The sequence below is a fragment of the Phalacrocorax aristotelis genome, chromosome Z (genome assembly GCF_949628215.1).
Source record: "Phalacrocorax aristotelis chromosome Z, bGulAri2.1, whole genome shotgun sequence".
NCBI classification, from domain to species: domain Eukaryota; kingdom Metazoa; phylum Chordata; class Aves; order Suliformes; family Phalacrocoracidae; genus Phalacrocorax; species Phalacrocorax aristotelis.
In genome coordinates, this window is record NC_134311.1 from 58572483 (window position 1) to 58597068 (window position 24586).

At 39.6% G+C, this 24586-nt stretch overlaps 1 protein-coding gene and 1 long non-coding RNA gene across 2 annotated transcripts in view; one reads left to right on the forward strand and one right to left on the reverse strand.

The window, feature by feature from the left end:
* CENPK (centromere protein K) overlaps positions 1 to 24586 on the forward strand; it is a 550311-nt gene that overhangs the window by 360334 nt on the left and 165391 nt on the right. The window lies entirely within an intron of this gene.
* On the reverse strand, positions 9647 to 22730 carry LOC142050326 (uncharacterized). Its single transcript, XR_012657993.1, has 3 exons — positions 22641 to 22730; positions 19870 to 19939; positions 9647 to 9715 (listed from the first exon to the last, which is right to left on the reverse strand). It is a non-coding gene; the product is annotated as an uncharacterized LOC142050326 (long non-coding RNA).

Genomic DNA, 24586 nt, shown 5'->3' on the forward strand with positions numbered 1-24586 from the left:
TGAAGGGTGAAAAATACAGTGATAAACAGAGGTGTTTTGGTTCCAGGTGAAGAAGAGTGCTGCCTTGGGAAGAGAAAAGTAAGTCCTGGCAGACCACGGTGGAGTGAGTTCGAGAAGAGGCCACTTCTGCCACATCCAAATATCATGCAGGTGCCCCAACAGTTGCTTTACTTTCTTATGTGTGAGGTAGATAAAAGTACTGGCAAATTCCAGTCATGCTGCCTGTGTATACAGGCTTCCGGAAATTAAGAAGAAAAAGCAGACATTACTTCTCTTGTAAAGGAAGGATCAGCACTCTGAGAACTGTGGCAGTGATTCTTTAGGAAGGAAATGCAAGTAAAGATTCAATTAAGAAGGCTACAGTGTAGGGATGAGCTGCTGATGGTGAGAAACATTATGAATAATACTTAGGAAATAATACCTGTTGGTGACTACAGAGGAAATGGACGTGAGCAGTTTATATGTACTCTCGAATTAATGTACAACTGTGAAAAGACGGAGAAGATACGTGAAAATAAATATTATCAAATAAAGCAGAAGGATATCCAGTGGTCTCCTCAAAGCCTTGGGAGAACAGAGGAGCAGTTGAAAAAGGAAATGAAAGGAGGTGAACTAATTTTCAAAATCAGCGTAGTCACACATGGCTGGGAAAATACAGGCACTCTGCAAAACTGTTCAGCAGCATAAGCAGGAAAATTAAATTAGGGTAAATGCCATGCTAGGCAGAAAGCTGCCATGTCCATTTTCTCACCGCAGTGGCAACAGTCATGCCACCCTTTCATCAACTAGTCTGTCTGTCTCTTCAAGGTAATCTGCTTTTTCCTCTTACAATTCTATTGAAGAGCGTAAGTGGTGGTCTGATGGAAAATGAGGTAAAGACAAACAAAGGATTGGTAGAAGGGAGAAGTCATTAAGTCTGGGGGTGAAGAAGACTGCAGAGGAGAGGGAGATGAGTACATGAAGGGGTAAAGAGAAGGGAAGGGTAAGGAGAGGACAGAAGAGTTGGAAAGGTAATAAAGTACCCACTCTCAGCCCAGCACATCACTCCAAAAAGAAAACCCCAGATGTATGCAAATACCATACTCCACTTAATTAAATAAACACATAACTAACATCAAGTCTCTGGGACTTCTGGCAAGAGATTTAAATAGGATTTCGGTACTTTCACATTTTCAGCCTTAAACTGCCCTGCCAGAGCCTTGTGCTTGTTCACAGCCGCTTGGGGATTAAAGACTGAATATGTGTTAGACACTTTTGAAGAAAAGGCTAGAACCTAGATCCAATAAACATATTTTGGCATTTAATTCCATTTGTTTTAGGGGAAGTAAGTTTCCTAAATAATTCCTCTGATGTGGGCTGGATCTCTTGCTCACAAAAAGGACAGTTACAACAGAAGTCCTAGGACTCCGCTAATTTATCCCACTTGGTAATTCTTACCACAGGTGCAGGAAAAATCAGCTGTGTGACATAGTGCAGCAAACACAACCCATCTAAATTAATGATATTTTCCTTGTAGTTAGTAAGATATACTCAGAATATGCTTTGTTAATCCAGTGCCCAGTTTAGAGAATTAAACTGGGATATATTTTAGTTGTTCTGTAAAGCTTGAAATTAATTAGTCAGGTGTTAAACATAATTTCTATTTCCTGGAACTATGAAGCTGAGGCATCCAAATGGATCATATTGCACACAACTGGTTTCTTCTACATAACTTGTCACCTTTTAGGTGACTGAAGTACTAAACATTCTGTAAGTGTGTGTATATATATATACACACACTTATATTTATCTTTTTTGTGTTTTGTATACTTTTTTTTCTCTTTACTTGACTACTGAATAATAAGAAATGGAGTTTCAGTTCATGTGAGCTTTGCTGTCTGATTACTTAGATATTAAAGAGCAAACAATTTTTTATATATATGGAGGCATTTATTCACTGGTTATTTTTAAACAAAAAGTGTGGAAATATTCCTTTTTGTTAATTTTTTTGTCTGGTTTGGTTTTTAAGGAACATTTTTATATATTGAAGCTGACTGTTATACCTTTTTTAAAGAACAATATCTTTTTGAAGAAGGCTGCTAAAGCTATGTAGCTGACACCATTGTAAAATCCATCTTTTATGCATACTTTGCTTTGACGTTCTACCGCTACTTGTTAAACTTGGTTGATAAAAATATTAAAAGAGTGGACAAGTCGCACTGCAGCCAAAAAAATGACCTGGAAGAGTCTATGTTTCTATTACAAGTTTCCCATTTCCACTGATGGCAATTTACATAACACAAACCTAAATTAAAATGAATTCTTTGTGCTTCTTTGAGAATAATTACACACAGAAATACTTTCCTGCTTCCCTCTCCCACAGTCAGATACTTTTGCATAGATTTCAGATTTCAGTTAGAAAGGGAGAAAGAAAACACAGCAATGAAAAACTGAGCTTGATTTAGTCATGCTTAAATACAGCCTGTCCCCTTCTTTTTTTTCTACAATATATTCTACAACCATTATCTTCCAGGTGGGATGTCCTATGGTAAAGAAACACAAGACAAACTTCCTATCTATGTATTTATAGAATACACAGAACTAGCTTGAGTAAAAGCATAGCATTTCTAACAATACTGTTGTGCAACATCAGTCTTCCGTTTACCTACAGTACAGACTGTTATTTTACAAAAAGTGAAAGAGAAAGGTTTACACGAGTCAAGCGAGCATAGAGGACAGTTACTGCCCTGCAGCAGCTTGACAGCATAGGGAAAGAGAGGCAAAGGCAGAAGTTTAAAAGCTACCGGTTTTAGTAAACACACTAGAATGACGGTCAAAAATAGAGTTTTACTGTAAGTCACCGTTCATTCTCTTAAAAATATTCTCAGGAAAAGTTCTAAAAATGGCAGCCAGATCTCATTACGAAACAACTACCCCTCCAACGCAAATAGCTTCAGTTGGCCTAGTCTCTGACCAACATAAAATCAAGAGATTCTCATATTTTCTAAAATCCCAGTTAAAAATGTTTTCAGTTACAGAATAAATTCTCTTTTCTGAGTATTACATTACTCTCCATCCAGAAAATACAAACCCAATATGCCTTAAACTATCATTAAATTAGCTTTTTCTATCAAACATGAGATTTAAATAAAATTATCTTATGTTTTCCAGCACTTAAGATTTTGTTTTGAAAAAGGTATGCTGGATTTTCTCATTTAAATCATGCTCCTGAGATTCTGAGCAGCACTTGTTACTGCCGGGAATTTCCTGCTGACTTAAATCTCAAATTAAATTAAGAATTATAGTAAGAAGAATCTATGCAATAAATAATAAGACTCTCTAAACCCTATTACTAGTTGGAAAAAGATGAGCTCATTTAGATCTGTTACTGAAAACGAATGTTTATATTGTAAAGAACTGATTTTCTTTAGGCTAGGATAGAGAAGGAATGTGCTTTCTTAGCACAATAGAGCTAAGCATAATATGGTGAAAGTATAATTACGTTTGTTGAGAGTTCTTTTGTGTGATGCATTTTGATTGCAAAATACAGGCTAATCATTTAGAAGTTAGGGGAGATAAACAATATGCTAGAAGAAGCAGAGGCAATTAATTAATTCCATCCCATTTGTTGGTTTTTTACCCAAGATCCGGTACTATTTCATCCAGTAAAATATTTTTCTGAATGCATGTACCATTTGAAAATGTTTTATCTGAAGTACAGGTTTACGGCATGTAAACTGTACTAATGCTAGTGCAACTCATGTAATATGGTAAGAACAGGAATTCCTTTTTCGATCAGCAGAAGAAAGCAAGCAGAACAAGTAAGGTTGTTTTGGGTTTTGTGGGTTTTGTTTGTTTGGTTTTTTTTTTTGTAATTATAAGTAACCTGATTTCATTTATTTACAGGTTATTTGTTTACAGGTTATTTATTTACAGGTTATTTACAAAGAGTTCTTAAGGACACAGGAAAGCAGGTTTTAAGATTACAATAAACAGATACATTCTGTTCCAAATCTGAGGCCTCTACAATAGTCATTCCATGAATCACCTGTGGCAAATGCTTTAAGGAATAGCATTATCATGCTGTGGCATTATCACTGATTTGAAAGAGATACTAGAATCATTTTCTCGATCATTTAGCTCCATTAAAATATTGAAAGCTCACTTACAAAAAATTCTAATATTTACTGACTTGAAGAATATATATCAATGGTTTACTACTTCTCTTAGCCTTCAGTTCAGGAAGCACTGCAGCACGAAGGTAAACAGGTCACCATTACTTTTATTACTCTCTGTCTTTGGGCACAGAGAGTTGTTTTTTTCTAAGCCATTTTTCTGCTTGCTTAAGTGTTAGCTAAGTGGAATTGTGTCATTTCCACCATCACCTTCACCAGTGATGCTGCACTTAGCCTCCAAGAAAAAATTAGCAGACTTTTGTAGAGCCCTTAGAAATTAAGCAAAAGACAGCGATAAACACCCAGGATTATGGACCATGTTCTAACCATATTAGATGTCACTAGTGTATTTTGTTGCTTTTGAGGACAAAAAGACCTCATGGAAGGGGTGTGCTAAAAATGAACGTTCGATAAGCAAATAGCCAATCAGATAAGCAGAATAGTCTGAATATACAATTGAAATAAGCTGAACTGAAGCAGCCATAATATTCTCTTGAGTTCATGGAACTCTTAGGCCTGCAGATGTTTTGTTTTTCTGAAATGCTCAGGAGGATGTGAATTTTCCAAAGTCGAACTGGTAAATAGGTACTTTTAGAGCTCTGTTGCCTATCTGTAATAGTCCTACGCCATTGCTTGTTAATTTCAGCTACTAAACATTCTTGTTGTAGGAATTTATTGTGAATATTGACTTTATATCCATGTGCTACATTATTTCAGAAAATATTTTAAGTTATTTTAATTTGATAGCTAAGAGTAATATCTTTATAAAAATCCCACTGAACTTTGGTCCTGGCATATGTGTTCAGCTCTAAAAATCTTCCATTTTAAATCACTTTACATCTTTAACATAAGTCAGGCTTTTCTCCCCAGTGTTCATATGCCATTTTCCAGGCATAGAGAATTTAACAAGTCAACTGAAAGCAAAAAAAGACTGGCATTAAGGCATGTTTAGACCAAAACACAATACAGAATTGTCAGACAAATATGTAGGATAATTTAAGATTCAGTGTTAATACGAAGTGTAACAATGGTTTGGAAAATAAAAGAAATTTCATGCCAAGTCTATGCAGTCATGCAGAATCAGTCTCCCCATGCAAATAGTTCTGTAATGAGGATAATGAGGCAAGACTTTAAAGGGGAACCGGCTGACAGGCTGCACCCAAAGGGTGGTTGGTGGTAAAGAGCTCTTTCTCAAACTGGCAACCTGTCACAAGTGGGGTCCCCCAGGGATCAATATTGGGCCCAATGTTATTCAATATCTTCAAAAGTGATCTGGATAACAGCATCAAGTGTAGCCTGATGAAGTTTGCTGATGACACCAAGTTGAGTGGGGAAGTAGACACTCCAGAAGGGAGAGCTGCTCTGCAGGAAGATCTGGATAGGCTGGAAGAGCGGGCCAGCAAGAACCTTGTGAAGTTCAGCAAGGACAAGTGTAAGGTCTTGCTCCTGGGAAAACATAATGCTGGGAGTGCAGCACAGACTGGGATCCACCTGGCTGGAGAGCAGCTCTGTGGAAAGGGACCTGGGGGTCCTGGTGGACAGGAGGCTCAATATGAGCGAATGGTGTGCTCCTGCAGCCAAGAAGGCCAACACGATGCTGGGCTGCATCAAAACGGGCATCGCCAGCAGAGAGAAAGAAGTCATCATCCTGCTCTACTCAGCACTGGTCAGGCCACACCTGGAGTACTGTGTACAGTTCTGGTCCCCGCTATACAAAAAGGACGTGGACAGGCTGGAAGGGGTCCAGAGAAGGGCCACCAAGACAACCAAAGGACTGGGAAGCTGCCACACGAGGATAGGCTGGGACAACTGGGTTTGTTCAGCCTTGAGAAAAGGAGGCTCAGAGGGATCTCATCACCATGTACCAGTACTTAAGGGGCAGCTACAAAGAAGATGGAGACTCCCTTTTTACAAGGAGTCCCATGGAGAGGACAAGGGGGAACGGATACAAGTTGCTCTTGGGGAGATTCTGATTGGACACAAGAGGAAAATTCTTCACAGTGAGGACAGTCACCATTGGAATAATCTCCCCAGGGAAGTGGTTGACTCGGCCACGTTGGACACCTTCAAGAGTCGTCTGGACAGGGTGCTGGGGCATCTTGTCTAGGCTGCACTCTTCCTAGGAAGGTTGGACAAGATGATCCCTGAGGTCCCTTCCAACCTGTGATTCTGTGATTCTGTATATATGCTATAACACAAAATTTGGCACAAAGACTTGGCTACAGTAGCAGAATCTGCATACTCTTTTCTATGTAGATTCAGTTTTAAAAACTAAAACATCTTGTGGGGAAAAAAAAATAAGAAACTTTTCCAATCCTTCAGCACAGGCAGGCTTCATGCACAGAGCATTGAAATGGCAAGAGGTCCCTCTTGATTCCAGACCTGGAGGAAGACAGCTGTCACTGCAACTTACACCCTCGGTTAATTGCACTGCTGGGATGGAGCGGGCAGCGGGGTCTCAGCTACCAGGAGCAGGAGTGACTCAGTGCCACCGCACAGCCAGGGCCTCTGGCATCATGGGGTGAGGAAAGCAACAGGAATTTTCTCCCCACTCCTGGCCCACGCTGTGAGGTTTGCACTTTGGCCCTGACTAAGGCATGGGCCACAGTATAGTGCACAAGTGACATTTATTCTTGTCAGCCAACGGGCAGTGACAGAGGCATACAACAGCCCACAGGGAAGGCTGATGTTTGACAGCTCCTCTCCTGGAGCCCGATCCTGTGACACGTGTGGCAATGTGCTGAGGGCAATAGGATGATTTGCAAATCTATAAAATCCCTTCCTGGAATAAGGACATTCCTAAGGCAGTCTGGACATACATTTCTGATGTCAAACTACAGTGAATTTCATACAGGCAAATCATAAACATCAGGAAAAAATAATGCAATAAGACAATATAAATATGAATTTAAACACCTAAAAATGGATTTCAATGGGAAAGTGGGAGTTAATTACTCTGGGAATATGGTAACACTGGTAGATGGCCATTAACCATCAGTACAGTTCTGCTTTCCCTTATCCTCATTGTCTGCCTGAGTTTTGCTGTAAATGCAAGTCATGCTAATAAGCTAAATGATCCGACAATGCAGTACCACAGAACTGGGCTAGAATGGATTGTTGCTATTATTATTTAATTTTACCAGATAGCATGGATGTTCTTTCTCAATAGTTTTTCCACTGCTCGTATTCATAACACACAAGTTTCAAGCAAACACATCTACAATTAGCTATTTTCTCCCCTCCCGCCTCGAGGCTGTGCTGGCAGTCCTGGCAGCTCCTGGGCACAGCCACCGCTGTACTCAGAAATCGGTGTCTAGAGCTGAGATGAAGCACTCTGAGACCAGGTCAGGTCAACAGAGCCTTTTAAGGAGACACTAGAGGAACATGTGGACAAAGCTCCTTCCAGAGTATGTGCTGAATTTAAATCCGATGTGACCAAACCATTCATAGTCGCCACCACACACTGAGCGCACATCCAGCTGTATGACGGGACAGTTGCTTTTGGCCCCACAAAGAGTACACCAGTAGTCACAAGGCAGGATATGCCTGACCCCCTGCCATGCACGCGAGGCAACCAGGAGGTACACTGTTGTATGATGTTAACAGATACTCATCCAGCACATTCTGGGGAGAGGAGAGGAGCAGTCTGGGCACTTGCTCGCCCTGACAGCTCTATCATCCCACTGAAGTGCTGCTGCGGCTTGAGCGAAGCGTGTCGGAAGGAGTGGGATGGAGGCTGGACCCTATGGGCATCCCCACACCAATCAAAGACAAGCATGTGCTGCAACTTTGTTATATCTGCAAGAACCGTGCCTCAAGGGGCCACTCTGTTGCTCCATCCTCAGCAGACCCTAAAAAATACAGAGGCTGCAGGTGGCAATATTGTAAGGAAGAAAGAAATGGGTCTGTTAGAAAAGGTGGGGAAGGGGAAGGAATAGAGAAGGACCACCTCTGCTGCAAAAGAATCTACGGAAAGTGTACGTCTGGATTTTTGTGAGAGATCAGCTGTCTTCATTTGGGTTGTGGACTTCTTTGCCAAAGATCTATTTTAAATGTAAGGCTTGTCTGTGACCTTTTCTTTCCCTGAGACAATTCATTATTTTGGCCTGGTTTCATCTAGTACTGCTTGTACGTAAAGCAATCCTTCACATAGACAGGTCATAAACGTCAGGAAAGGGTTTATAATAGAAATTCGGGCACCACACTAAGTGCCCATGCCAGGACCTGCTCTGCAGCACTACATGCACCCAGCTCTTTGTAGAGAAACCATTAAAACTCTTGTTTATGGAAGACCCACCTGTTCTGGCTCTCAGTGGTACCTAGGACATCAGCAGACTTGTTGATCAGGACAAACCACTGCTTCTAATGCCATTAAGCAGAAGACTTCAGCATGGCAGAGCTGTGTATTTAAGTAACAGGACATCTGCTCTTTCATGGAACAATTACAAAAGTATTCATAATGTCATGGGAACTATTAAAAATTAAAGGCATGTCAGTGGTTTAACTTTAAAACAGCCCCGCAACTGACATGTGACTGTATCTGTATGATCAAGGTGGCAATTTTACACTTTACCATCAGAGTTTCAGGGTTTTTTTTCTTATGTATATATGCAGTATAAAATCTAAATGTTTCATAGTTCCAGGCAATTTAATGTAACTTAGTTTTGGCTGGCCTGCTGTTACCAAAATCTCTCTCAATCTTGTTTCCAGAGTGAAAGGATAATTCATTCGCTGATCTAGGATTTAGAAGCTCTGAATTCTGCATCCCAGTCTGCCACAGCCCACGTGCAACAGGAGTGCCGTAATCCCTCCAGCTTTGGACAGTACACAACCCGGGAGAGGGAACTCCCTTATTTAGTATTTGCAGCACTCAGTACGCCATTGTAATACAAATAATAGGTGATGTAGTGTGAAAGGAACCTATCAAAGTCGTTGAACTCTTCTTGATCATGTGCCAGTATCTCCTGAACTACCGCAGCAGATGCGACTGGCAGAAACAGCTTGGTTACCCAGCACGGGGCTAGGCTGCAGCGGCATGCCAAGTCCAGCCGCTGCTTCTGTCGGCAGGGATGTCTGGTGGCCGCTGTGACGTGACCAGCAGAGTGTGACCAGCCGCAGGGGGACATAAATAGCCATAACTTCAGCTTCTGGGATCTGATAAATGAGTCCTCCAGAACTGCGGAGCTGCCGTGCTGCCCCGTGTCTTGCCACTGAAGGCCTCAGGCAAACCACAAACTACTCACACCTAGCAGTGAAACAAGGATAGATAATTTAAACTAAAAGGCAGTTCAGCTTGATAAAACAGACAAATTTCTACACTTGTAATCTCATGACATTTAAACATTATGATAATAGCTTACCAGCAGAATGGAAAAAAAAATGGTCATACACATTTTCTTTAGCCGTTCAAAACTCCCAGGGCTAGCACAGCCCAGTCGCAGACTTTGGCACGCTGCCTGCCCCACAGAAGCCTGTGATGCTATGCTTTGTTCCTCAGGGGTGGTGAAGGGTACAATATGGTCATGTTTTGCTGTTTTCTTCACTGTAAGCCAGCCTCAGGCCTATGAGAAACAAATATTTTGCCAATTTATCCTGCCAGTAAGACAGGTGGTTGCACAGCTTCCTCTAAAAGGTGCAAAAAGCCACACAGCCAAGGAAGTATGAAGGGAATAAATAAAATAACGTGGGGACAAACTCAAGGGCAGAAAGAGCCCAGGTGAATGGATTTGTTGTCAGCACAATACAGCTCTAGGGCCTCATTACTGAAGGTACAAATGAAGGCAAATCCAAACATAGGAACCGCGTTTCAGTGGGGTGAGAATTGCAGTGTGGGCAGAGCAGGATCTCCCTCACCTATGATGAGTCGTAGTAACATTTGTCAGTTTGTTTCCACAAAGTGGACTTAAACATGAGTGCCGGTATATGGAAACAGTTCTCCAAAGTGCTGATTTGAGGCATTTGCATCATGTGCTAGGAATAGGTCCTACCTTCTCACACCCCCTCCCCGTCCCATAAGCTTTTCCTCTTCGCTAAAGCACATCCATATTTGCTTTTTCCATGATTCTGTCTCCTCTCCCTCCTGCTTTACCATGTTTTTCGTTCAGTCTCCTTTACTTCTGCTTCTTAAGAGTTCTGCATTCAAATACAGAGACCTAGATTTAAGTCAGTCAAATTATTAAAAGCTCTGTGTATAAATTTTAAGTGTCAGATGAACCAGAGCAACGGTCCATTTCTCTGACCCAGCAGTCTGCAGGCTTGCTGTGTTAGATTCCCCATCTCCAGATGCCAGTTGCTTGCCCACCCTGCAGAATGCAACTGAAGATGAGCAGAGTATGTTATTGTGTATTCAGAACAGCTTTTCTTTCAGTTTTTCAGTTTCAGAGTAACCCAGTTAGGGTAAACATCCTTAACTCTATTTCTTCATGTAGACATTTGTAAGTATGCTATCCCTGGCTTACCCTAGACACTGGATCCAAAAGTTCTGCTAAATTTCTCTGTGAGGGAAATTTGGATGACAGCCATCTCTCTGCCAGGATGTAAAATAACACCATACGCTCTCATTTAGCCTGCTTGTTTTCCAGCTGCAGAGAACTGTCCGAGTTTTTGGGTGGTGGGACATCAGGCTCTACAGCTGGTCTGCTCAGTTGCAGAGAAGCCTTTTTGTCTTTGCAGCTGTGGAGATTTATAAAGAATCGGTTTTCCCATGTTTCTCTTCCCAGAAGATTTCTTTAAAGCATTATGAAAGAGACAAGTGAGTGAGACACCTCCTCTGCTTTACTCCAGCTCCTATGGGGCTGGAACATTTGTTGGACACATCCCACACAACAAAGCAATCTGTAACTAACGTGCAACCACACAGAAAACACAGGAGTAATATGACGGCTCTTTAACCCTGGGTGTAAGGACATTGGTAAAATAACAAGCTGAATGAGGACAAGAGGATGGCACAAGATGTCTTAGCCTCGTACTGTTGTCTCCATGTAAACACACTACTGGACTTTGCTACTCAATACCATGGCTTGTTTCAGTAAGTAGCAGCAGCCAAGGAAAACAGGCAGGCTTTATAGCATAAACCTCCTGAGAAGAGAGTACGTCTTTCCCTTTCCCAATACAGAGACTAGTTGTGGTTACTAACCATGTCACTTGTCAGTAAAATAACAGCAGCACTGTATGGATGTTATTATCAACAATTCTTTCTCCTTCCCCTGCGCCCAAGTTTGCTAGCCACCCAAACCACTTTCTATTTTCTTTTATAGAGAAGGTAGACCCACCACTTTTGAGTTTTATCCCTTGCTAGTACATTAAAGGTTTTGCTGGGTAGAGGACAGGACACCTTATAAAGTTGCAAGGTATCTCTTTAGCGTGGAAAAGCCCTATGAACTAAAATCAGTCTCTCTTTGCTTGAAATTAGGGAAGATAAAGCATGCCCAAATATTAACTGTCACTTATTTTAGATACATAGAATTAGAAAACTGATCCTCTGTCATAAAAACAGTGCCAAAATAAAAGAATAAAAGAAAATGGATGAAACAAATGCAAATATTTAAGGTCCTACATTCTGACATAAGTAATTAAAGTAAGTAGCCTGATTTTCAGAATTGACGATCATCCAGTTCCTACTAAAATTCTAAGGCAGCACATATTATTTATCTATGATTTATGTATTGTTCTTATTTATTTCTTTTAAACAAACAGGACAGGCATCATCTCACTGTAGACAGCGGACTTGCTCAAGAGTGAAATTTAGTATCAATTGCAGAATTGAAAAGACTTTATTTGGATTAAATAAAAAGAAATGTATAAGCTAACAAAGAATTTTATTTTAAAATGTATCAGTGATAATCACAGAAAGAATAGTATTTCTAGATATTGATACTTCCAGAAGCACAGAAGGAATTGGTACTACAGAATCCTTATGATCCTTACTGCATTTTTTTTTTAAGCACCTTACGTAGGCACCTGTCTGTAAAGCCAAATATTTTGCTCTCCCTGTTGAAGTGCTCTTGTTGGAGCTTGTTTTGAAGCTCACCCAGGAAGAAAGAAGGATACCTTGTGATTTTCTTTCACTCATGACTCTACTCGGATCACTTCAGAAGTTTCACTCGAGAGCACGAAATGTTACCCTTGGCTTTGCTGAGTACGTGAATAACCAGCCACATCAGCCTGGAATCACTGCAGCTTCAGAAAGAAAATGTGAACTGCTCGCATTTACATGTGAGCTTATGTGCTAAAAGCCTAAACATGTATGAAGTTGCTGCAGCTGACGGCAGCCTAAGTAAGTTTAATGCTGACTGTAAGTCAGCGACACAAAACACTCCCTAATACAGTCTGTTTACAATTTTAGACACGGTCAAAATGCTGGTGGGAATTTCTTTTTTGAAATTTGCATAGCAGACAAGGCCCAAGATTCAGGAAGTGGCAAAGCTGTTGTTCTCAGCCCAGGAGGCTGCAGAAAAAAAAACAGCTGCTGAGTCAGACAGAATTTCCCCTGAGGACTCTGGCTGCAGCCTAGCCTTTGGAAGACCTGCCAGCTCACCTAAGGGTAAATCAAAGCTTTTAAAAAGCCAATACAGCTCACAAGGAGGGAATCTCATTTTTAGGATAGCTTTTTGATATTTTAAGTTAGATCTGTGGCAAAGAAATCTCTGGAGTCTTGGAAATATGTATGTGCAGTTTGTATAATATCTTTCCAACCTCAGCCACTGCTGACAGAGCCAACAGCTCTGAGCCGCTCGTCTGAATGCTGCTGTACCTGCTCCTGTTACCATGGCAATGGACACTGGCAAAAGTAGGATAAGAGCTTTAAAGTAATTACCAATATAATTAGCACTTCAACCTTTTTGGAGATTGGTTTCCGCAAAGCCCCCAAATAGTGAAACCGTCCAGTTCAGACTCATCAATACAGCAATTAGTGTCTAAAGACGCATCAGTTAACATGTTCGATATGGGAATGACACACTAAGGAAGGCATTGTTGGACCCGGGGAACAGTGGGTTCCTGTGGCCTTCTTTGCTTGTTACTAATAAGAAACTCTCCTCCTTTACTATGAGTCACTGTTCCAGTTTCACCCTTAATTAATTCAGAGTCAAGAGAAAGGGCACTAACGTGAAGAGAAGCTCCCAGTGATAGCTCAATAAAGTTTGCAGAAGAGGGGGAGGGGAAAGAAGTCATTATAACAACAAATCTCAAGGTAATAGGGAGGAAGAAACCTCAACAGACACCATGCTGGGAAACCTAAGTACCAATGCTTTTCCTATTACACTGCAACTGTCTGAATGAAATGCATCAGACGACGAAGTGCTCATCAGAGCAGTGCTACCCAGCCACTAAACACACCATGAATCTCTCACGAAGGAAGAAAGCGCATCAGTTAGTACACTGTGATCTGCATCAGTTTCTACAACATTGCAAATCAAACTGCCATCAAAGGCCTCTCAGCTTTCCCAGCAACATCTCATTTATACCTACAGAGGAGTTAGAAGGGAATTTCTTCGCTAAAAACACAATAGCCTGCTTGTATTGAGAGTGAATACAGACCTCACCTTCACTGACCAGTGAAGTGACTGCCTGCATAATTATTACTGTTTCTAACAAGCAAATTAACATTTGGCTGGGTGCAGCCTGAAAGGTTTTGGCTGAGTTATTTAGCAGAAAGAGATGTGCTCTCAGAAGAAACTGATAAATGCTTTGAAGAAAGTTAGGGCAAGATAGTAGGTAAAATGTTGTAGCAGATTTCTTGGTTTACTAGTGGATTTTCACAATCTCTAAACACATATTGTCATTTTAAAAAATTGACGCTAATTACCCTTGTTCATCTGATACTGTTCTTTTAGGGCCTTATGAGACTGCAGGCTGTCCATGGGCAGGGCTGGGCATTAGAGACGAGCTCCAGGCAGAGCCATCTGAAATGAAGCTGTGCCCCTGGGGCTGTCTTTTGTGCAAGTCCTACTCACTAGTGCATCCATCCCCTCCAACCTGTTCCCTTTGGAGCATCTTGTTACTTTAGTGTTGTCACACAGCCTAGTCACTGCACAGCGGAGCAAATAAAGCTTCTTTGTACCTCCCACCCTCATCAAAAGGTAGCAAGATTCAACAGCACTAGGTGATCTTCCACTCTGTGAGCTAAATACTGGGGTTTTTTTTTTACATTTAGCTATGTATTGTTCCACAGCTGTTTCCCATGCATCTGGATTTTCAGGACCCTTTAAGATGACGAGTAATTTTCTCTTATTTATTCAGTGCAGGAATTCTTCTTAAAGACACTGAAATCCAAAGTTGCTGTTATTCATCAAAATACTGTTGAGACAAAAGATTATATCATCCAGATGCATTTGTCACAGTCTGTCTCCCTGCCTACCGCTGTTAAGTGTTTTCAAATGAGTGTGAGGGTTAGGCTAAGTTCTTTCATTAAGGGCAGAACATCACTGTGGGTGGAACACTTCTCTGCTTTCACCATGACAACGTAGAGCTAACTGGCTGGACGGCTTCCTCCCAATAGACAGCCCTTGAGACGTTTGTGCACGACAGACATTTTATCACAGCTCATTTCAGAGGAGACCGAGGGGCTTTCCCCCAAAGAAAGGTGGGTAGGGGCAAGAGTCGTGAAGATTGTCCAGGTGGAGAGCGCTGGAGGCAACTGTCATGCCACTTGACTCTGGCAGGAGGTACTGTGGCTACTAGGCACTGTGTTTTGCTCTGACGCTCCATTTGGACAATTGCCCAAATGACGCCATCTGCTCCAGACACTCCGAGAAGCTTCCAAGATTCCTGGGCTCCCTAGCTGATATCCTGAGCCCTCCTGAATAGCTCTCATTCCCCAGAAAAACAAGACAACCAAAGCCCTCAGTAAAAGCTTGACCTTCTTCAAAGTCGGCTGCCAAATTTCTTCACTAACTAGCTTAAAGTCATATAGAAAACCCAGATGCTTGCATTAACCAAGTAACTGTGCTCAGCAGTAAGAGGGTCACAGCTGATACAACCGTGGAGCGCTTCATAGGCCAGCAGAGCTACACTAGACCGAGTTCCAAGGCAAGCACGCAGAGTTAGGAGGTGCTATAATTAAGGTACATAAGGTTCAGAGGTGCATAATTACATTCAACCATAATTACATGCACTGGTGACTGTACTTTATGATACAGTCTTCAATTACATGGCCTCGTCCTTTCCTCTTTTCCCTGTGGGATCTTCGCCTGTGTCAGGACCATTTCCATGGCACAGCGCTGCAGGATTGCCCAGACTGCCATTAAACATGCTGCTTAGGACACTGGGAAGTGCAGCAGCATTTGCATTGCGCTCTGCCCAGGACAGTCAGCCTTCGTGTAAAGTTAGGCTCATGATAGAGATATCTGAGGAATAAGAAGTCTGAGCTCACAACTTAAAATGTTCTCATGCAGATTTGCAAAACCTTACAGATTTGCATGTCTGGCTTGCATATTATTAACACTTCTATTTATAAATCTCTGCTGATATGCAGCATTTTTATGAGCAGCTTTCTTAACTACAGGATAAGAAGCTACTTATCAGGAGTGAGCTTTTCCACGCAAAAGGCTTCATCTGGCCTCTGTTTCTGTGGTAAAATTCTTATCGACTGAAATGGGAGCAGGATCATGCCTCTGGTACCTGCTATCCCGCCCTGCTCCCGACAAAGCATTGTTCAGTTCAGCCAAACCAACAGGAAGAACTCTGCAAGAGCCATTTCTCAGTTCATAGCACGAACACATGCGTATAGTATGACCCACTGAAAGTTGTTACTGGTGTGAGCTGTTTTTCAGATATACCTGGCGAATCTTTGTGTGCATGCTGAAAAGCAGAATGAAGCACTCATCTTTTACTGGCATTCACACGTTCAGCATCACGTAGAAATATTTACATTGTGAGCAGCTAATAGCAGTCTTTCATAATTACTGCTTATTAGCATCCCCATACTTTTAAAGCATGGTAGAATCATAGTCTCAGTGATATTTTTGAAATAACTAATGCAATGGCAATATAGAAATTTAACCATTCATAATCTTAGGCTGTGTGTCTGAAACACGTGTAAATGATCTATATAGCAATTGCATTGGTGGTACTAAAACACAGTCCCAAATGACAGGCTAACCCATATCTGATTTTTAAAAAGATACCATTAAACTATATATCCTTATAATGTAAAACTAGACAATTAAATCATGGAGCTTGATCTATAATACAAGTGTGCTTGAAAATTCAAGATTATTACATGCACTGGATGAAGCATACAAAGACCTTATTTTGGTTTAATTAGCAGTAAAAATACCGAACCTCTGAAATAGGAAGAACTGAAAGAGAAATTCAAAATACACATCTATCAGACAAATATGCAAAAGAGGTACAAACTCACTAAGGGAGTCCAAACAAGAAGAGACCAAAGATTTCAGAATTAATTTATTTTTAATTTGCTGTGACCAACTTGGGAAACCATTCTATGAAATAACTCAGTGAGGGTACTTGCCTTCCTGCAGCAGACCATTTGGCATGGCATTCTTGTTCAGCACCACAAATTCCATCAATAAAACATCAGTAAGATTTTTGGCAGCAAGAGCAGAACTATTTCTACCTTCCTTTAACCACACTGGACAACCCAGAACTGTTATGGTTCAGTGCCCCTGGAAAAACTGGGTAAGGTTATCTGATATATTACATTACACCAGGATAAATAAGATTAAAGATAATATTATATATCTGGAAACAAGTGTTTCAATAAAGTTGTATTCCCTTCCTCCATCCTCCCACAGCAATTAATATTTCAAACCTCAATCTCTTGTTTATATCCTGTTTACAAATAGAGTTTTCTTACCAACATCTCATTTACTCTAGTTCATACTCCTGGTGATATCTTTCCATGTTTCTACTTTTAAAAGTTAAATCACCATGATATCAGATTTCACTATCAAGGAAGGATTAACTCTGAAGTTGAAGATGACAGTCACCTTCCTGTTTACTCCTATAATTACTACTCACTCAAGTGTCACCCCACTTTTAGCTTCAACACATCTTCCAATGAAGTACACGTCGTTGCCATTTGGCAAGTTGCTTTCCTGCCCTTGTCTCCTTTCTTAGTGTGTGACATCTCCATCTGCATCTGTCAGCCTAACATCCTTTTATCCACATCTCCAGGTGTTAGACATAGAGAAGATGCATGGATATCTAGCCCATCACTTGCAGCAGCAGCCTTGTCAATAGTTGTTCTCACCAGTAACTGTCAACTTTGGTTTGTGTTGTGGGTTCACTTCTGGGAGATAGTTCTAACTTCTTCATTCAATCTTTGATCATACCATTGTTTGAAATAACTGTCTTGCTGGTTTCCTCAGCTGAGACAGAGTATCTCTATGTCTTTCAGGCTTTTGCTCTACAGCTTTTCCACAGTGTGAGATTTCAGGTCTAACTAAGAACTTAGAGGTAGTACTAATACATATCAGTTAAATAATATGATGGCTGAAATAAATCTACCCCTTACACAAAACAGTATTTTCTCTTTTTAAAGTTAATCTGAAAGTTACTTTAGCAGACATTTAAATATTTGATGATCCTCAGAGTTCATTTATTCTGCTAGTGCAAGCTGACTAGACAGCTCACTTAACATAGCTCCACTGACTTTTAGCAGACCTGTATCAGGGAATCCCTGCTGAAAATTCGTTTCCATACAAGAGTGACCTGAAAATACATCTCATGCATGTTAGAGTAAAACTTAACTCTAAATGTGACCATTCTATAAGAACTCAGCTTTTTATGGAAAGGAATACTTCTGTAAGCATCTTAATTAAAAAACTAATAATATTCTCCACTAATATTTCAGTGAAAAGTCTTAGGGATTTTTTCAACAAGTCCTACCACTGACGAAAATCTGAATGATACAAAAACATCTGATGAAATAAATGCTGGGAAAAGAAATCATGTTATTGAAATCCAGAGCCCCAGTTAAAAATATATTTTAACATTAAAAATATTAAAACATTTTAACCGGTACCAACTCTGACAAACCATACCAAGAAACTTTTTCTCCACCTGCTTTTATAAATTATCATCGTACACTTAAAAGTTACTTTCTACCTGTGGTAAACTATAGTTTGGGCCTGAGGACCTGCCTGCAATTTAGGTTGCCCAACACTTCCTATTATAATAACCTGTTTTCAATTGCTTTTAAATTTGCCAAACTAACTGTTTGAGCTGAAACTCTCCATGCTGGATATACTCCCCAGGCTGCTTTTGGTGAGGAAAGTTTCAGCTGAATTATTTTGGCTGCTTCTGAAATCAAAGCAAGGTCTTATACATATTATTTCAATAATTAAAAACATCTAATATCCATGCTTCAGTGTAAGAGTTGAAATTTGGCAGAGAAAAATTTTGTTTTGAAATGTCCCTTTGCTATTTTCTTGAAAATAGACCTATACTTACCAGGTTATATACCTCTAAGAACATGCAGTTCAGTAAAAACTTGCTGCAGTTATATGCAAGAGTTCCCTCCAGGCCACAGTCACAGGGGCTAAAGTTGGACAGACTATAGTAACAGTTGCTAACCAGCTCAGGCTACACAAGATAAACTAGCAGGACAGTGGAAGTGCAGCTAGTCCCTCATGTCCCCTCAGTGACCGATTTCCTGGCAGCAGATAAGGAGGTGGAGGGAGTTCCCTGATGCTAATGCAGAAGGAACAATCTTTCTAGATCGTAAATCTAAGACACAAACTGTAGATTTTGAGCTACAGTAAGTTGTTGCACATAAATCAATGTTGTAGAAAAGATTATCTAGGTAGTATCTCATTATTTCCTTTTGTTCTCAGTGGACTGTGCATATGTGATTAAAAACAAAATGTACTTTGTGCCCTGTGTTTCCTAGTGTAACTTAATCATTGTGTCCTTGTGAAATGTATTTGAAACAGATATTATTTCTTGCCATGTCAGGGATGGGTGGGTTTTTTTTGGAAACTGAAGACCTAGTCCCTCACTGGCAACCACAACAGCACAAACACTAATAGCATTAGTGTCTGTAATGCCCAGCATAAAGGGTCCCGACTCTCTTCACCCATGCTCATCAGCTTCTTTGTTATAAGAAAACTCAGTGCCAAAAGGAATGAATTACAAGGCTTAGAATTTAAAGCTCTCTAATCAGCAGAGCATTTTCTCGAGTGCTCTCAAAGTTGGGTTAGACTTGAACACATGTTGGTATGCATGTTGAATCAGGCAGAGAGCATGCAAAGTAAATAATTCTTCTCATAGCAATTCCTTTTGAGCATTTTGGTCACTGACATTGTACTTAGTCGGCATCAAAGAATCTGAAATATTGCCGCTTTCCCCATATGAAAATTACACCAGTACTTTATATGCCTCTTTTTATAGTAGATAATAAACACTGACCCTAATTTTATTTTTTTGTGTATATAATAAATGATACATTAATATTTGTTTTCTGGTGAAAAGTTATAGCTATATGGTTCTTCCAGCGAGGGGAAATTTTATCATCATGTTACTGATATCTCCCTATTCATATTCACATCTCCTGCAGTCATACTAAACATCATCTGCTTTTCTGGCTGAACATTATTACTTTTCCTCCCTCTCCCCCCCCACCCCCCCCCAGTTAAATAATTTACAGCACTTGAATGCAGTTCCTCCAAAGAGTATGGCATAAGGAGATATGCATCCTTGCTTACATTTTCAAATCTGAGAGACTCATTGTTTGACTTGCAAAAATACTCACCTTCTCTAGGTCTCACTTTTTTACATGTAGAGAAGGATATTCTTATCCTTGTTATCCATTCTGTAAAATGCTTTAGACAAAAATGGTCAGTAAGAGGAGGATAAAAATTGTTAGATGTTAGACAAGTTACCATAGTACGATTTTTCAGCTCCCTTAACAATGGCTCTCATTGAGCTCAACAGTTCCTCATTCTCTGAAAATCACCTTCACTTAAATAATTAACCTTGGGCTCTGTATTTTACATGTACAATTGTAGCCTTAAAATGCTGTTAATAAATACAGGTTATACACATAGGAGTTATAATTTGTTCCTGGGGAAAAGTCAAGTAATTATTTAGATTTGCTCCCTCCTTTTCTGCCAGCAGAATGAACAAAGTACTTACAAACATAAAACATTTCAAGGCGTAAGAAGCCGCAACACAAGTAAAGGGGCTTCACAGAGGCATAACTGCAACCAGACATCAAGGCGTTGCCAGTACTTATGAAAAGACATGAGGGGAACTTGTAACATTAATGCTCAACCTGTATTTGCAATTTAAAAAGATTCAGGTTCTCTAATGACAATCTAATTAGGAGTACAGAAATGTTAAACTACTCTCCATTCTGAAGGCTCTTTTACATGTATTAAAGACATATCGAAAGAATCATACATTATTCAAAGTTGCGCTGTTGCTTCCACTGAGGTATCAATTTGCAAATCACGTACAGAAAGTTTTCCAAAACTGGCAGAACCATTCCAGAATTCATTAGCCTGAACCCATGATAATATCCAATTACTGATAAAACTGTGCAACAGCCAAATCTAATTAAATGTCAAGAACAAAATGATACCCTCTTATACTTTCTTTTAAACTACGGCAATTCTTTTTCATTAAGCCTACAAAGGAAAATTTAAGTCTCTCTTATTTTTTTAGACATCTTGTTGATTTTTATTTGTATGACACAGAGCAATATTTTACCAATAAAGTCATTACTTGTTTTATACAACAGACCTACAACTTTCCTCAGCCAAAATTCCTCCTTTGAGGATAACTAGCCTAAATCAGAAAATAAAAAGCTGATATAAAATGTGTTATGCCTTAAGTATCATCATACCAGTTAGATGCTAAGCTCTGGGACAAAATCCTGAGACTCAATGCTAGAAATGATTGAGAAATTTATTCTTACATCTAAAATTTTGCTTCTGAAAATTCCAGTTCTGCTGCTGCCTAAATTTGTTATCCTTTACGTTAAATTCTACCTTCTTATCATGATGACTGCACAAGACCAAAACTTCCTTCTTACTAATGAAGTCAGCAATATCTTTACACCTCTGATGCAACTTTCCATTATAATTAATGCTGTACGTAATTAAATAACAGGAAAATTAAATAGCAACAGAAACATCTTTGTTATCACGAGGAAGTAACCTAGAGAGGCATCATTCTTGCTACAGATGTTGGCCAGCAATAATAATAAAAAAGTTTCAATACCCATTTTTAATATTTTAGGAACTTTGTCGGTAACTAAACAAATGCTACTTATTAGGGTTTTATTTGGCAAATCATTCTACAGTGGCATACGAAGTCACACTTATGCAGCTTCCCAAAAAATGTACTAAGTTACAGAACTAAGCCCATATTAATAAATATGTGTATCAGGCAGATAGGATTTCTACTCTCCAAGGCTTCTCCAGCCCAGAAAGCATTTAAAGAGGCTTTAGTTATCTGTTTTCCTCTTTTTGTTTTGAGATAGTCAGTCTCAGTCTCAGCTTTGTGTGTGGACTGTCCAAAGCAAAAAAATTTGAACACCCAAAGCTACTCTGTCACCCTTTCAAGATCAGGGGACTCTATCACCTTTGGACAGCAACAAATAATGGTACCCCTTCTACTGCAAAACTAATCTGTCTCTTGGATCCTTGTTAGTTACCTCCTAATTTCAAGATGCTTAAGAAGGTAAAAAGTGATATAGCAAAAGTAACTCACGATTCCAGCCTGGGCAATTGTTATCATTTGAGAATTTACAGTGCCCAGACCCTGTCCCAGGCTTTAGACATGCTTTTGCAGAACCCAGTCAGGATTTTCCACTTAAGACTGACCTACCTGATATAGTATATCTGCTTCTGTCCAGGAAAAAGTCTAGGAGACACAGTTATGTGACTAAACTGACTAAATTTTTCTCTAGTGTGCAGAAAATTCTTTCTCTGTAATGAAGGGCTGTTTCCCTGTGATCATGTCTTGGGATTTATTACCCAGTTCTCTGTGTTTTCTCAAGTGACCACCACCAGTTTTCTGTAAAGACTGTTTGAAGGTAGGTTTTGGTTGGTTTGGTGGTGGTTTTTTTTTTTGTTTTGTTTTTTTCACAGATCCTATCTCATAAGGGGTTCTGAATTTTGTTTTCACACACCTCTGGGGGAACAACCACTTTAGTAAGATGTCATTCCTTTATCATGGCAAGCTTACCCTTGTACACCAAATTTATGTCTTACCCAAGCAAGAGCATCACCCCCCTTAAGTTTTCTCCTAAAATACCTGACCCACTTCATTCCAACGCAGACATCATGTTATCTTTCTATTCAGGCTGAACAAATAATTTAGGAAAACCTCTTCCCTTTTTTCCTTCACGGCAGACAGGTTCCTAGGTAAAGCTCTACTGAGAACTTATGACACTGGATAGCAGATAGCACAACAGAAGTGAGAAAGCAATTTGTGATTTAAGCAATTTACAACAGAACTCAAGCAAACCCAACCCAATGTTGTCCCTAGGGGATGAGAGAGATGAAGGCCAGCCACCTTAGACTTAATCCATGCTTTTACCAGGTACTATGTCACAAAAAAAAAAAGTGGTTCAGTTCTTGACAGCCATCCTAGACCAGAAGTTCCTCTTTCAGGTTAAGCGGTATCGCTGAATGTGTCCAGCAGAGAAAATGTGCATACAGAAAACAACCTGAAGAAAAAAGATGGTGATTTGCCATTAAATCAGAAGATCCTCAGGTGTGGTTTTTGTCTATATGCAATTCACACTTGCTCAATCTTTCCCTTGCTCAGTAAGTTCCATTAGAAATGTTGGAGGAACCTATGGCTGGTCTTATGCAGGGTTTACCACACTTGACACGAAAGAGAACAAGCATGGCGCTGAGTAATAGATAAGGCATAAGCACATGCATAATGTGAATATGTATACAGGCAACATATCTGCAAAGCCTTTAAACTTCTGCTGATTTTTCTTTCTTGTAGAGAATGCAAGCTTATTTCTATAAAAATAAAATTTCAGTCTAAGGGGCAAATGCTGTTAATGCTATTAAGTTTAATTGCACTATATTAATTAGTATTTTACAGATAGCTGATTTAAACCCTGTAATCTCTTATGAGTCTTAATTCTGAATTTTCAATAGGATAAAATTCTCTTACTCCTTGACTAGGCCTGAAATATAAAAATACACTTTTAAATAATTATCGAGGTGACTAAAATGCATTCGTCTCAGTGCATCCTCTCAAAGCACAATGTGCCATATACGTATACTTTAAGACATTTCTCATTAATGTTTTAGGCCAAAACTCTTTCATATTTAGAGTATACAATCAATTAGCCCTTGTAAAAGCCTTCTATTACTGATAATAACATTTTATACATTACATGGCTGTATAAATCTGACCAGATTTCTGACCTTTTGCCAGATTTTGGCTGTAATTTATCTTGGATGTTAGGCCATGACTGGTTCTTAGGAAATAGTTTAATAAAAAAATAAGGAGAAATAGAACTAACTTAGTTCTTTGCCAAGTGTTTCTCCCAAGTGTAAAGCATACATCTCAGCTAGTGGGTTGACTAAATTCTTGAAGAAAGCAACACTTTAATGGAGAGGCAAGGGAGAGGGAGGGGGACAAGTTTTTGGCCTGATAGTGAGTTCAATCAGAAAGGATTACCTCTGCAAAAAGAAGTCATCTGTTAAAACCTAACTGAAATTTGAAAATCCAAAGGGGACAACTCAATGAAGGAAAAGCAACTAACTTTGGCTACTTAAAAATCCTATTTGCAACAACAACTTGGGAATACTACTTAGTTTCTACTTTCTACAAAGAAAAATACTGCCTTCTTCAACCAGAAATAAAAGGGTAAGTTTATCCTCTGTTATGTGAAAAAAATTTGTATTCTCAGTTTTCTTATAAAAAGCTTGTAAGTCTCACAATTATGCAGTTAAAGAAAACTATATCTGGTTAAAATGTTCACTTAATTTAAAAGTACTTTCTCTGTTTGCTTTTGCTTTCCATTAGTGCTTTAGAAGGCAAGGAGTCCTCGCAGTGAACTACATTTGGTAGTTTTACACCTCTGCCATGCATAAGCATGCAACAAACTTTTTTGCTAAGATAAGATTTATGGAATTGTAGAGTTTTGAAGGGAAAAAGGCCCATGAAATCAATCTGATTTGTGTATCACCAGAAATGGAATAATTTCACTTATTTACTCTGAATGAAGTCTAATATATTGTGTTTGGTGAAAGCCTATCTCCTAGAAGAGCCTTCACTTGTCTTGAAGATATTAAGAGCTGACAACTCTACCAACTCACAGTTAAAAATGTTATTTTCTCTTTGAAATGACTGGCCTCAGCTTCCAGCTGACATCCTCCTACTAAAGACTAAACAGCCTTTAATATACAATGGCAATACCTAGAGACTATAATTAAGTAATCACAGAATCTTTTTCTTGTTTTGCTAAGCTGAAAAGATAAAGATTTTTAAAG